Source organism: Pleurodeles waltl, chromosome 11 (genome assembly GCF_031143425.1).
Source record: "Pleurodeles waltl isolate 20211129_DDA chromosome 11, aPleWal1.hap1.20221129, whole genome shotgun sequence".
In the NCBI taxonomy this organism is placed as follows: Eukaryota; Metazoa; Chordata; class Amphibia; order Caudata; family Salamandridae; genus Pleurodeles; species Pleurodeles waltl.
This window is the reverse complement of record NC_090450.1, coordinates 959,326,212-959,339,899: the sequence shown is the minus strand read 5'-3', so window position 1 is coordinate 959,339,899 and position 13,688 is coordinate 959,326,212.

Here is a 13,688-nt window from a genome sequence, read left to right as displayed (position 1 = left end):
ATAGCCATTGTAGGAAAGTACCATCTTGCCTGGCATGTTACCCCCATTTTTCACTGTATATATGTTGTTTTAGTTGTATGTGTCACTGGGACCCTGGTAACCCAGGGCCCCAGTGCTCATAAGTGTGCCTGAATGTGTTACCTGTGTAGTGACTAACTGTCTCACTGAGGCTCTGCTAATCAGAACCTCAGTGGTTATGCTCTCTCATTTCTTTCCAATTTGTCACTGACAGGCTAGTGACCATTTTTACCAATTTACATTGGCTTACTGGAACACCCTTATAATTCCCTAGTATATGGTACTGAGGTACCCAGGGTAGTGGGGTTCCAGGAGATCCCTATGGGCTGCAGCATTTCTTTTGCCACCCATAGGGAGCTCTGACAATTTTTACACAGGCCTGCCACTGCAGCCTGAGTGAAATAACGTCCACGTTATTTCACAGCCATATTACACTGCACTTAAGTAACTTATAAGTCACCTATATGTCTAACCTTTACCTGGTAAAGGTTAGGTGCAAAGTTACTTAGTGTGAGGGCACCCTGGCACTAGCCAAGGTGCCCCCACATTGTTCAGAGCCAATTCACTGAACTTTGTGAGTGCGGGGACACCATTACACTCGTGCACTACATATAGGTCACTACCTATATGTAGCTTCACCATGGTAACTCCGAATATGGCCATGTAACATGTCTATGATCATGGAATAGCCCCCTCTATGCCATCCTGGCATTGTTGGTACAATTCCATGATCCCAGTGGTCTGTAACACAGACCCTGGTACTGCCAGACTGCCCTTCCTGGGGTTTTACTGCAGCTGCTGCTGCTGCCAACCCCTCAGACAGGCAGCTGCCCTCCTAGGGTCCAGCCAGGCCTGGCCCAGGATGGCAGAACAAAGAACTTCCTCTGAGAGAGGGTGTGACACCCTCTCCCTTTGGAAAATGGTGTGAAGGCAGGGGAGGAGTAGCCTCCCCCAGCCTCTGGAAATGCTTTGTTGGGCACAGATGTGCCCAATTCTGCATAAGCCAGTCTACACCGGTTCAGGGACCCCTTAGCCCCTGCTCTGGCGCGAAACTGGACAAAGGAAAGGGGAGTGACCACTCCCCTGACCTGCACCTCCAGTGTGCTCCAGACCTCTGCCATCTTGGAAACAGAGGTGCTGCTGGCACACTGGACTGCTCTGAGTGGCCAGTGCCACCAGGTGACGTCAGAGACTCCTGCTGATAGGCTCCTTCAGGTGTTAGTAGCCTTTCCTCTCTCCTAGGTAGCCAAACCCTCTTTTCTGGCTATTTAGGGTCTCTGTCTCTGGGGAAACTTTAGATAACGAATGCATGAGCTCAGCCGAGTTCCTCTGCATCTCTCTCTTCACCTTCTGATAAGGAAACGACCGCTGACCGCGCTGGAAGCCTGCAAACCTGCAACATAGTAGCAAAGATGACTACTGCAACTCTGTAACGCTGATCCTGCCGCCTTCTCGACTGTTTTCCTGCTTGTGCATGCTGTGGGGGTAGCCTGCCTCCTCTCTGCACCAGAAGCTCCGAAGAAATCTCCCGTGGGTCGACGGAATCTTCCCCCTGCAACCGCAGGCACCAAAAAGCTGCATCACCGGTCCCTAGGGTCTCCTCTCAGCACAACGAGCGAGGTCCCTCGAATCCAGCGATGCTGTCCAAGTGACCCCCACAGTCCAGTGACTCTTCAGCCCAAGTTTGGTGGAGGTAAGTCCTTGCTTCACCTCGCTGGGCTGCATTGCTGGGAACCGCGACTTTGCAGCTACTCCGGCCCCTGTGCACTTCCGGTGGAAATCCTTCGTGCACAGCCAAGCCTGGGTCCACGGCACTCTAACCTGCATTGCACGACTTTCTAAGTTGGTCTCCGGCGACGTGGGACTCCTTTGTGCAACTTCGGCGAGCACCGTTTCATGCATCCTTGTAGTGCCTGTTTCTGGCACTTTTCCGGGTGCTACCTGCTTCAGTGAGGGCTCTTTGTCTTGCTCGACGTCCCTTCTCTCTGCAGGTCCAATTTGCGACCTCCTGGTCCCTCCTGGGCCCCAGCAGCGTCCAAAAACGCCAAACGCACGATTTGCGTCTAGAAAGGCTTGTTGGCGTCCTTTCGGCGGGAAACACTTCTGCACTACTCTCCAAGGCGCGACGGATCCGTCCACCAAAGGGGAAGTCTCTAGTCCTTTTCGTTCCTGCAAAAACCTCAGCTTCTTCTGTCCAGTCGAAGCTTCTTTGCACCCGCAGCTGGCATTTCCTGGGCATCTGCCCATCTCCGACTTGCTTGTGACTTTTGGACTTGGTCCCCTTGTTCCACAGGTACCCTAGATTGGAAATCCACAGTTGTTGCATTGCTGGTTTGTGTCTTTCCTGCATTATTCCTCTAACACGACTCTTTTGTCCTTAAGGGAACTTTAGTGCACTTTGCACTCACTTTTCAGGGTCTTGGGGAGGGTTATTTTTCTAACTCTCACTATTTTCTAATAGTCCCAGCGACCCTCTACAAGGTCACATAGGTTTGGGGTCCATTCGTGGTTCGCATTCCACTTTTGGAGTATATGGTTTGTGTTGCCCCTATCCCTAAGTTTCCCCATTGCATCCTATTGTAACTATACATTGTTTGCACTGTTTTCTAAGACTATACTGCATATTTTTGCTATTGTGTATATATATCTTGTGTATATTTCCTATCCTCTCACTGAGGGTACACTCTAAGATACTTTGGCATATTGTCATAAAAATAAAGTACCTTTATTTTTAGTATAACTGTGTATTGTGTTTTCTTATGATATTGTGCATATGACACTAAGTGGTACTGTAGTAGCTTCACACGTCTCCTAGTTCAGCCTAAGCTGCTCTGCTAAGCTACCATTATCTATCAGCCTAAGCTGCTAGACACCCTATACACTAATAAGGGATAACTGGGCCTGGTGCAAGGTGCAAGTACCCATTGGTACTCACTACAAGCCAGTCCAGCCTCCTACATTGGTTGTGCAGTGGTGGGATAAGTGCTTGAGACTACTTACCACTCTTGTCATTGTACTTTTCATAAGAGAAAAATATACAAAACAAGGTCAGTGTATATACACATAGCCAAAAAGTTTTGCATTTCCTCTTTTCACTCTTTTCTAAGTGCTGAAAAGTACTCCTAAACTTTCATAAAGTTCTTAAAAGTTTAAAAAGTTTTTTTCTGTCTTTCCAAAAAAGTTCTGAAAACTTTTGTCTCTTTCTCTATCACTTTAACTCTCTCTAAAAAATGTCTGGCACAGGCCAAAGTGTTGATCTGTCCAAACTTGCATATGACAACCTTAGCTGGAAAAGAGCAAGGAGTCTCTGTATAGAGAGAGGTTTGAGTGTAGGGAAGAATCCTGCCTTAGAACTATTAATTAATATGCTTAGAGAACAGGATAAGGCCATAGGTGCCCCATCTGTTGAAAAAGTACCTAATAGTTCCCAATCAGATTCAGGGACTCCCCCAGGAAAAGATTCAGGAAAGAAACTTCCTAGCCTGCCCATTACTAGACAATCTAGCATAGATGGTAATGATGATGAGCCACACCATAGAAATAGTGTTGTCTCACATCATAGCAAAAGCATTTATTCTCACCATACTGGTAGTAATGTTTCTGTAAACCAAGCTGTTAAGTTGGTTTCTGTAAGGGACAGGTCTCCTTCTGTTCATTCCCATCATAGCTCTGTTTCTAGAAATGTCCCTCCCACCAACCCTGATGACAGAATGTTAGAGAGGGAACTCAATAAGTTGAGGGTGGAACAAACCAGACTGAAGCTTAAAAAGCAACAGCTGGATTTGGATAGACAGTCTTTTGAATTAGAGAAGGAAAGACAGAAGTTGGGTTTAGATACCCATGGTGGCAGCAGCAGTATTCCCCATAGTCATCCTCCAAAAGAGCATGATTCCAGGAATCTGCACAAGATAGTTCCCCCTTATAAGGAGGGGGATGACATTAACAAGTGGTTTGCTGCACTTGAGAGGGCCTGTGTTGTACAGGATGTCCCTCAAAGGCAGTGGGCTGCTATCCTATGGCTATCATTTAGTGGAAAAGGTAGGGATAGGCTCCTTACTGTAAAAGAAAATGATGCTAATAATTTCCAAGTTCTTAAGAATGCACTCCTGGATGGTTATGGCTTAACCACTGAACAGTACAGGATAAAGTTCAAAGAGACCAAAAAGGAGTCTTCACAAGACTGGGTTGATTTCATTGACCAGGCAGTGAAGGCCTTGGAGGGGTGGTTACATGGCAGTAAAGTTACTGATTATGACAGCCTGTATAACTTTATCCTGAGAGAGCATATTCTTAATAATTGTGTGTCTGATTTGTTGCACCAGTACTTGGTGGACTCTGATCTGACCTCTCCCCAAGAATTGGGAAAGAAGGCAGACAAATGGGTCAGAACAAGAGTGAACAGAAAAGTTCATACAGGGGGTGACAAAGATGGCAACAAAAGGAAGGATGGTAAGTCTTCTGACAAGGGTGGGGACAAATCTAAAAATGAGTCTTCATCAGGCCCACAAAAACACTCTGGTGGGAGTGGTGGGTCCAAATCCTCCTTTAATCAGAACAAGGAAAAGAAACCATGGTGCTATTTATGTAAAATAAAAGGCCATTGGACAACAGATCCCAGTTGTCCAAAGAAAGGCACCACAGCTCCTACCACTACAACCCCTACTGCTACACCTAGTGTCCCTACTAATAGCAGTGGTGGTGGGAGCAAACCTACTAATAGCCAATCCAAGGGAGTAGCTGGGCTCACTTTTGGTAATTTAGTTGGGGTTGGTCTGATTAGGGAGACCACAGAGGCTACTTTAGTCTCTGAAGGGGCTATTGATTTAGCCACTTTGGTTGCTTGCCCCCATAACTTGGAGAAGTACAAGCAACTAACCCTAATAAATGGTGTTGAGGTCCAGGCCTACAGGGACACAGGTGCCAGTGTCACAATGGTGATTGAGAAACTGGTGCACCCTGAACAACACATACTTGGACACCAGTACCAAGTAACCGATGCTCACAACATAACACAAAGCCACCCCATGGCTGTTGTAAATCTCAACTGGGGGGGGGGTAACTGGTCCAAAGAAGGTTGTGGTAGCTTCAGATTTACCTGTAGACTGTCTATTAGGGAATGATTTGGAGACATCAGCTTGGTCAGATGTGGAGTTGGAGGCCCATGCAGCAATGCTGGGCATCCCAGGGCATATTTTTGCTTTGACAAGGGCTCAGGCCAAAAAGCAAAAAGGACAGGGAAGCTTGGATCCTGGAACAATGGACCAAGTGCTCCCTAAAGCTAGGGCTAGTAGAAGCAAACCACTTCCTACTATCCCTCCCTCTACAGTGGATTCTACTTCTGAGGAAGAAGAATTCCCTCCCTGTGCAGAACCTACACCAGAGGAGCTGGAAGCAGACACTGCTGAGCTTTTGGGTGAAGGGGGGCCTGCCAGGGAGGAGCTGAGTGTGGCACAGCAAACCTGTCCCACATTAGAGGGTCTCAGACAGCAAGCTGTCAAACAGGCTAATGGGGATGTCAGTGACTCTCACAGAGTTTACTGGGAGGACAACCTCTTGTACACTGAGCATAGGGATCCTAAACCTGGAGCTGCCAGGAGATTAGTGATTCCTCAGGAGTACAGAAAGTTCCTCCTAACACTGGCACATGACATTCCCTTAGCTGGGCATCTAGGACAAATGAAAACTTGGGACAGACTTGTTCCCCTGTTTCATTGGCCTAGGATGTCAGAGGACACAAAAGAATTTTGTAAGTCCTGTGAAACCTGTCAAGCCAGTGGCAAGACAGGTGGCACTCCAAAGGCACCCCTTATCCCACTGCCTGTGGTTGGGGTTCCCTTTGAAAGTGTAGGGGTTGACATAGTTGGCCCCCTTGACCCTCCTACTGCTTCAGGCAATAGGTTTATCTTGGTGGTAGTGGACCATGCCACAAGATATCCTGAAGCAATTCCTTTAAGGACCACTACAGCTCCTGCAGTGGCAAAGGCCCTCCTGGGAATATTTTCCAGGGTGGGCTTCCCAAAGGAAGTAGTATCAGACAGGGGAAGCAATTTCATGTCTGCATACTTAAAGGCCATGTGGAAGGAGTGTGGTGTAACGTACAAGTTCACAACACCCTATCATCCACAAACAAATGGACTGGTGGAGAGATTTAATAAAACTCTCAAAGGCATGATTATGGGTCTCCCTGAAAAACTCCGCAGGAGATGGGATATCCTTCTACCATGCCTCCTTTTTGCCTACAGGGAGGTACCCCAGAAAGGAGTGGGCTTCAGCCCCTTTGAACTTCTTTTTGGACACCCTGTTAGGGGTCCACTCACACTTGTAAAGGAGGGTTGGGAACAACCTTTAAAAGCTCCTAAGCAGGATATTGTGGATTATGTACTTGGCCTCAGATCAAGGATGGCTGAGTACATGAAAAAGGCCAGTAAAAACCTTCAGGCCAGCCAAGAGCTCCAGAAGCAATGGCATGATCAGAAGGCTGTTTTGGTTCAGTACCAACCAGGGCAGAAAGTGTGGGTCTTGGAGCCTGTGGCCCCAAGAGCACTCCAAGATAAATGGAGTGGTCCCCACACAATTGTTGAAAAGAAGGGTGAAGTCACCTACTTGGTTGACTTAGGCACTGCCAGGAGTCCCCTTAGGGTGCTCCATGTCAACCGCCTGAAACCCTACTATGACAGGGCTGATCTCACCCTGCTCATGGCAACAGATGAGGGACAGGAAGAAGACAGTGATCCTCTACCTGAGCTCTTCTCTTCCACAGATCAAGATGCTCTTGTGGAAGGTGTAGTTTTGGCTGATTGTCTTACTGCTGAGCAGAAAGACAATTGCATAAATCTCCTAGGACAATTTTCAGAACTCTTCTCTACTGTGCCAGGCACCACTTCTTGGTGTGAGCACACTATAGATACTGGAGACAGTTTACCTGTCAAAAGTAAGATCTATAGGCAGCCTGACCATGTCAGGGACTGCATAAAGCAAGAAGTTCAGAAAATGTTGGAACTAGGAGTGGTTGAGCACTCTGACAGTCCATGGGCTTCTCCTGTGGTACTGGTACCAAAACCCAATTCTAAAGATGGAAAGAAGGAAATGAGGTTTTGTGTAGACTATAGAGGTCTCAACTTGGTAACCAAAACTGATGCTCACCCTATACCCAGGGCAGATGAGCTCATAGATACACTGGCATCTGCCAAGTATCTAAGCACTTTTGATTTGACTGCAGGGTATTGGCAGATCAAATTGTCAGAAGATGCTAAACCTAAGACTGCATTTTCTACCATTGGAGGACATTACCAGTTTACTGTAATGCCTTTTGGTTTGAAAAATGCACCTGCCACTTTTCAGAGGTTGGTGAACACAGTCCTGCAAGGGCTGGAAGCTTTCAGTGCAGCATATTTGGACGATATAGCTGTCTTTAGCTCCAGCTGGGATGATCACCTGGTTCTAACTATGGAAAGTTTTGGAGGCTCTGCAAAAGGCAGGCCTCACTATCAAGGCTTCAAAGTGCCAGATAGGGCAGGGTAAGGTGGTTTATCTGGGACACCTTGTTGGTGGGGAACAGATTGCACCACTTCAGGGGAAAATCCAAACTATTATTGATTGGGTTCCCCCTACCACTCAGACTCAGGTGAGAGCCTTCCTAGGCATCACTGGGTATTACAGGAGGTTCATTAAGAACTATGGCTCCATTGCAGCCCCTCTTAATGACCTCACATCCAAGAAAATGCCTAAAAAGGTATTATGGACAGCAAGCTGTCAGAAAGCTTTTGAGGAGCTGAAGCAGGCCATGTGCTCTGCACCTGTCCTGAAAAGCCCTTGTTACTCTAAAAAATTCTATGTCCAGACTGATGCATCTGAATTAGGAGTAGGGGCAGTCCTATCACAACTTAATTCTGAGGGCCAGGATCAACCTGTTGCTTTTATTAGTAGGAGGTTGACCCCTAGAGAAAAGCGTTGGTCTGCCATTGAGAGGGAGGCCTTTGCTGTGGTCTGGGCTCTGAAGAAGTTGAGGCCATACCTGTTTGGCACTCACTTCATTGTTCAGACAGACCACAAACCTCTACTTTGGCTAAAACAAATGAAAGGTGAAAATCCTAAATTGTTGAGGTGGTCCATATCCCTACAGGGAATGGACTATACAGTGGAACATAGACCTGGGAGTAGCCACTCCAATGCAGATGGACTCTCCAGATATTTCCACTTAGACAATGAAGACTCATCAGGTCATGGCTAGTCTTATTGTCCTTCATTTGGGGGGGGGGGGTTGTGTAGGAAAGTACCATCTTGCCCATTTTTCACTGTATATATGTTGTTTTAGTTGTATGTGTCACTGGGACCCTGGTAACCCAGGGCCCCAGTGCTCATAAGTGTGCCTGAATGTGTTACCTGTGTAGTGACTAACTGTCTCACTGAGGCTCTGCTAATCAGAACCTCAGTGGTTATGCTCTCTCATTTCTTTCCAAATTGTCACTGACAGGCTAGTGACCATTTTTACCAATTTACATTGGCTTTCTGGAACACCCTTATAATTCCCTAGTATATGGTACTGAGGTACCCAGGGTAGTGGGGTTCCAGGAGATCCCTATGGGCTGCAGCATTTCTTTTGCCACCCATAGGGAGCTCTGACAATTTTTACACAGGCCTGCCACTGCAGCCTGAGTGAAATAACATCCACGTTATTTCACAGCCATTTTACACTGCACTTAAGTAACTTAGAAGTCACCTATATGTCTAACCTTTACCTGGTAAAGGTTAGGTGCAAAGTTACTTAGTGTGAGGGCACCCTGGCACTAGCCAAGGTGCCCCCACATTGTTCAGAGCCAATTCACTGAACTTTGTGAGTCCGGGGACACCATTACACGCGTGCACTACATATAGGTCACTACCTATATGTAGCTTCACCATGGTAACTCCGAATATGGCCATGTAACATGTCTATGATCATGGAATTGCCCCCTCTATGCCATCCTGGCATTGTTGGTACAATTCCATGATCCCAGTGGTCTGTAGCACAGACCCTGGTACTGCCAGACTGCCCTTCCTGGGGTTTCACTGCAGCTGCTGCTGCTGCCAACCCCTCAGACAGGCAGCTGCCCTCCTGGGGTCCAGCCAGGCCTGGCCCAGGATGGCAGAACAAAGAACTTCCTCTGAGAGAGGGTGTGACACCCTCTCCCTTTGGAAAATGGTGTGAAGGCAGGGGAGGTGTAGCCTCCCCCAGCCTCTGGAAATGCTTTGTTGGGCACAGATGTGCCCAATTCTGCATAAGCCAGTCTACACCGGTTCAGGGACCCCTTAGCCCCTGCTCTGGCGCGAAACTGGACAAAGGAAAGGGGAGTGACCACTCCCCTGACCTGCACCTCCCCTGGGAGCTGTCCAGAGCTCCAGTGTGCTCCAGACCTCTGCCATCTTGGAAACAGAGGTGCTGCTGGCACACTGGACTGCTCTGAGTGGCCAGTGCCACCAGGTGACGTCAGAGACTCCTGCTGATAGGCTCCTTCAGGTGTTAGTAGCCTTTCCTCTCTCCTAGGTAGCCAAACCCTCTTTTCTGGCTATTTAGGGTCTCTGTCTCTGGGGAAACTTTAGATAACGAATGCATGAGCTCAGCCGAGTTCCTCTGCATCTCTCTCTTCACCTTCTGATAAGGAAACGACCGCTGACCGCGCTGGAAGCCTGCAAACCTGCAACATAGTAGCAAAGACGACTACTGCAACTCTGTAACGCTGATCCTGCCGCCTTCTCGACTGTTTTCCTGCTTGTGCATGCTGTGGGGGTAGCCTGCCTCCTCTCGGCACCAGAAGCTCCGAAGAAATCTCCCGTGGGTCGACGGAATCTTCCCCCTGCAACCGCAGGCACCAAAAAGCTACATCACCGGTCCCTTGGGTCTCCTCTCAGCACGACGAGCGAGGTCCCTCGAATCCAGCGACGCTGTCCAAGTGACCCCCACAGTCCAGTGACTCTTCAGCCCAAGTTTGGTGGAGGTAAGTCCTTGCCTCACCTCGCTGGGCTGCATTGCTGGGAACCGCGACTTTGCAGCTACTCCGGCCCCTGTGCACTTTCGGCGGAAATCCTTCGTGCACAGCCAAGCCTGGGTCCACGGCACTCTAACCTGCATTGCACGACTTTCTAAGTTGGTCTCCGGCGACGTGGGACTCCTTTGTGCAACTTCGGCGAGCACTGTTTCACACATCCTCGTAGTGCCTGTTTCTGGCACTTCTCCGGGTGATACCTGCTTCAGTGAGGGCTTTTTGTCTTGCTCGACGTCCCCTCTCTCTGCAGGTCCAATTTTCGACCTTCTGGTCCATCCTGGGCCCCAGCAGTGTCCAAAAACGCCAAACGCACGATTTGCGTCTAGAAAGGCTTGTTGGCGTCCTTTCGGTGGGAAAACACTTCTGCACAACTCTCCAAGGCGAGCGGGATCCGTCCACCAAAGGGGAAGTCTCTAGCCCTTTTCGTTCCTGCAGAAACCTCAGCTTCTTCTGTCCAGTCAAAGCTTCTTTGCACCCGCAGCTGGCATTTCCTGGGCATCTGCCCATCTCCGACTTGCTTGTGACTTTTGGACTTGGTCCCCTTGTTCCACAGGTACCCTTGATTGGAAATCCACAGTTGTTGCATTGCTGGTTTGTGTCTTTCCTGCATTATTCCTCTAACACGACTCTTTTGTCCTTAGGGGAACTTTAGTGCACTTTGCACTCACTTTTCAGGGTCTTGGGGAGGGTTATTTTTCTAACTCTCACTATTTTCTAATAGTCCCAGCGACCCTCTACAAGGTCACATAGGTTTGGGGTCCATTCGTGGTTCGCATTCCACTTTTGGAGTATATGGTTTGTGTTGCCCCTATCCCTAAGTTTCCCCATTGCATCCTATTGTAACTATACATTGTTTGCACTGTTTTCTAAGACTATACTGCATATTTTTGCTATTGTGTATATATATCTTGTGTATATTTCCTATCCTCTCACTGAGGGTACACTCTAAGATACTTTGGCATATTGTCATAAAAATAAAGTACCTTTATTTTTAGTATAACTGTGTATTGTGTTTTCTTATGATATTGTGCATATGACACTAAGTGGTACTGTAGTAGCTTCACACATCTCCTAGTTCAGCCTAAGCTGCTCTGCTAAGCTACCATTATCTATCAGCCTAAGCTGCTAGACACCCTATACACTAATAAGGGATAACTGGGCCTGGTGCAAGGTGCAAGTACCCATTGGTACTCACTACAAGCCAGTCCAGCCTCCTACATTGGTTGTGCAGTGGTGGGATAAGTGCTTGAGACTACTTACCACTCTTGTCATTGTACTTTTCATAAGAGAAAAATATACAAAACAAGGTCAGTGTATATACACATAGCCAAAAAGTTTTGCATTTCCTCTTTTCACTCTTTTCTAAGTGCTGAAAAGTACTCCTAAACTTTCATAAAGTTCTTAAAAGTTTAAAAAGTTTTTTTCTGTCTTTCCAAAAAAGTTCTGAAAACTTTTGTCTCTTTCTCTATCACTTTAACTCTCTCTAAAAAATGTCTGGCACAGGCCAAAGTGTTGATCTGTCCAAACTTGCATATGACAACCTTAGCTGGAAAAGAGCAAGGAGTCTCTGTATAGAGAGAGGTTTGAGTGTAGGGAAGAATCCTGCCTTAGAACTATTAATTAATATGCTTAGAGAACAGGATAAGGCCATAGGTGCCCCATCTGTTGAAAAAGTACCTAATAGTTCCGAATCAGATTCAGGGACTCCCCCAGGAAAAGATTCAGGAAAGAAACTTCCTAGCCTGCCCATTACTAGACAATCTAGCATAGATGGTAATGATGATGAGCCACACCATAGAAATAGTGTTGTCTCACATCATAGTTAAAAGCATTTATTCTCACCATACTGGTAGTAATGTTTCTGTAAACCAAGCTGTTAAGTTGGTTTCTGTAAGGGACAGGTCTCCTTCTGTTCATTCCCATCATAGCTCTGTTTCTAGAAATGTCCCTCCCACCAACCCTGATGACAGAATGTTAAAGAGGGAACTCAATAAGTTGAGGGTGGAACAAACCAGACTGAAGCTTAAAAAGCAACAGCTGGATTTGGATAGACAGTCTTTTGAATTAGAGAAGGAAAGACAGAAGTTGGGTTTAGATACCCATGGTGGCAGCAGCAGTATTCCCCATAGTCATCCTCCAAAAGAGCATGATTCCAGGAATCTGCACAAGATAGTTCCCCCTTATAAGGAGGGGGATGACATTAACAAGTGGTTTGCTGCACTTGAGAGGGCCTGTGTTGTACAGGATGTCCCTCAAAGGCAGTGGGCTGCTATCCTATGGCTATCATTTAGTGGAAAAGGTAGGGATAGGCTCCTTACTGTAAAAGAAAATGATGCTAATAATTTCCAAGTTCTTAAGAATGCACTCCTGGATGGTTATGGCTTAACCACTGAACAGTACAGGATAAAGTTCAAAGAGACCAAAAAGGAGTCTTCACAAGACTGGGTTGATTTCATTGACCAGGCAGTGAAGGCCTTGGAGGGGTGGTTACATGGCAGTAAAGTTACTGATTATGACAGCCTGTATAACTTTATCCTGAGAGAGCATATTCTTAATAATTGTGTGTCTGATTTGTTGCACCAGTACTTGGTGGACTCTGATCTGACCTCTCCCCAAGAATTGGGAAAGAAGGCAGACAAATGGGTCAGAACAAGAGTGAACAGAAAAGTTCATACAGGGGGTGACAAAGATGGCAACAAAAGGAAGGATGGTAAGTCTTCTGACAAGGGTGGGGACAAATCTAAAAATGAGTCTTCATCAGGCCCACAAAAACACTCTGGTGGGAGTGGTGGGTCCAAATCCTCCTTTAATCAGAACAAGGAAAAGAAACCATGGTGCTATTTATGTAAAATAAAAGGCCATTGGACAACAGATCCCAGTTGTCCAAAGAAAGGCACCACAGCTCCTACCACTACAACCCCTACTGCTACACCTAGTGTCCCTACTAATAGCAGTGGTGGTGGGAGCAAACCTACTAATAGCCAATCCAAGGGAGTAGCTGGGCTCACTTTTGGTAATTTAGTTGGGGTTGGTCTGATTAGGGAGACCACAGAGGCTACTTTAGTCTCTGAAGGGGCTATTGATTTAGCCACTTTGGTTGCTTGCCCCCATAACTTGGAGAAGTACAAGCAACTAACCCTAATAAATGGTGTTGAGGTCCAGGCCTACAGGGACACAGGTGCCAGTGTCACAATGGTGATTGAGAAACTGGTGCACCCTGAACAACACATACTTGGACACCAGTACCAAGTAACCGATGCTCACAACATAACACAAAGCCACCCCATGGCTGTTGTAAATCTCAACTGGGGGGGGGTAACTGGTCCAAAGAAGGTTGTGGTAGCTTCAGATTTACCTGTAGACTGTCTATTAGGGAATGATTTGGAGACATCAGCTTGGTCAGATGTGGAGTTGGAGGCCCATGCAGCAATGCTGGGCATCCCAGGGCATATTTTTGCTTTGACAAGGGCTCAGGCCAAAAAGCAAAAAGGACAGGGAAGCTTGGATCCTGGAACAATGGACCAAGTGCTCCCTAAAGCTAGGGCTAGTAGAAGCAAACCACTTCCTACTATCCCTCCCTCTACAGTGGATTCTACTTCTGAGGAAGAAGAATTCCCTCCCTGTGCAGAACCTACACCAGAGGAGCTG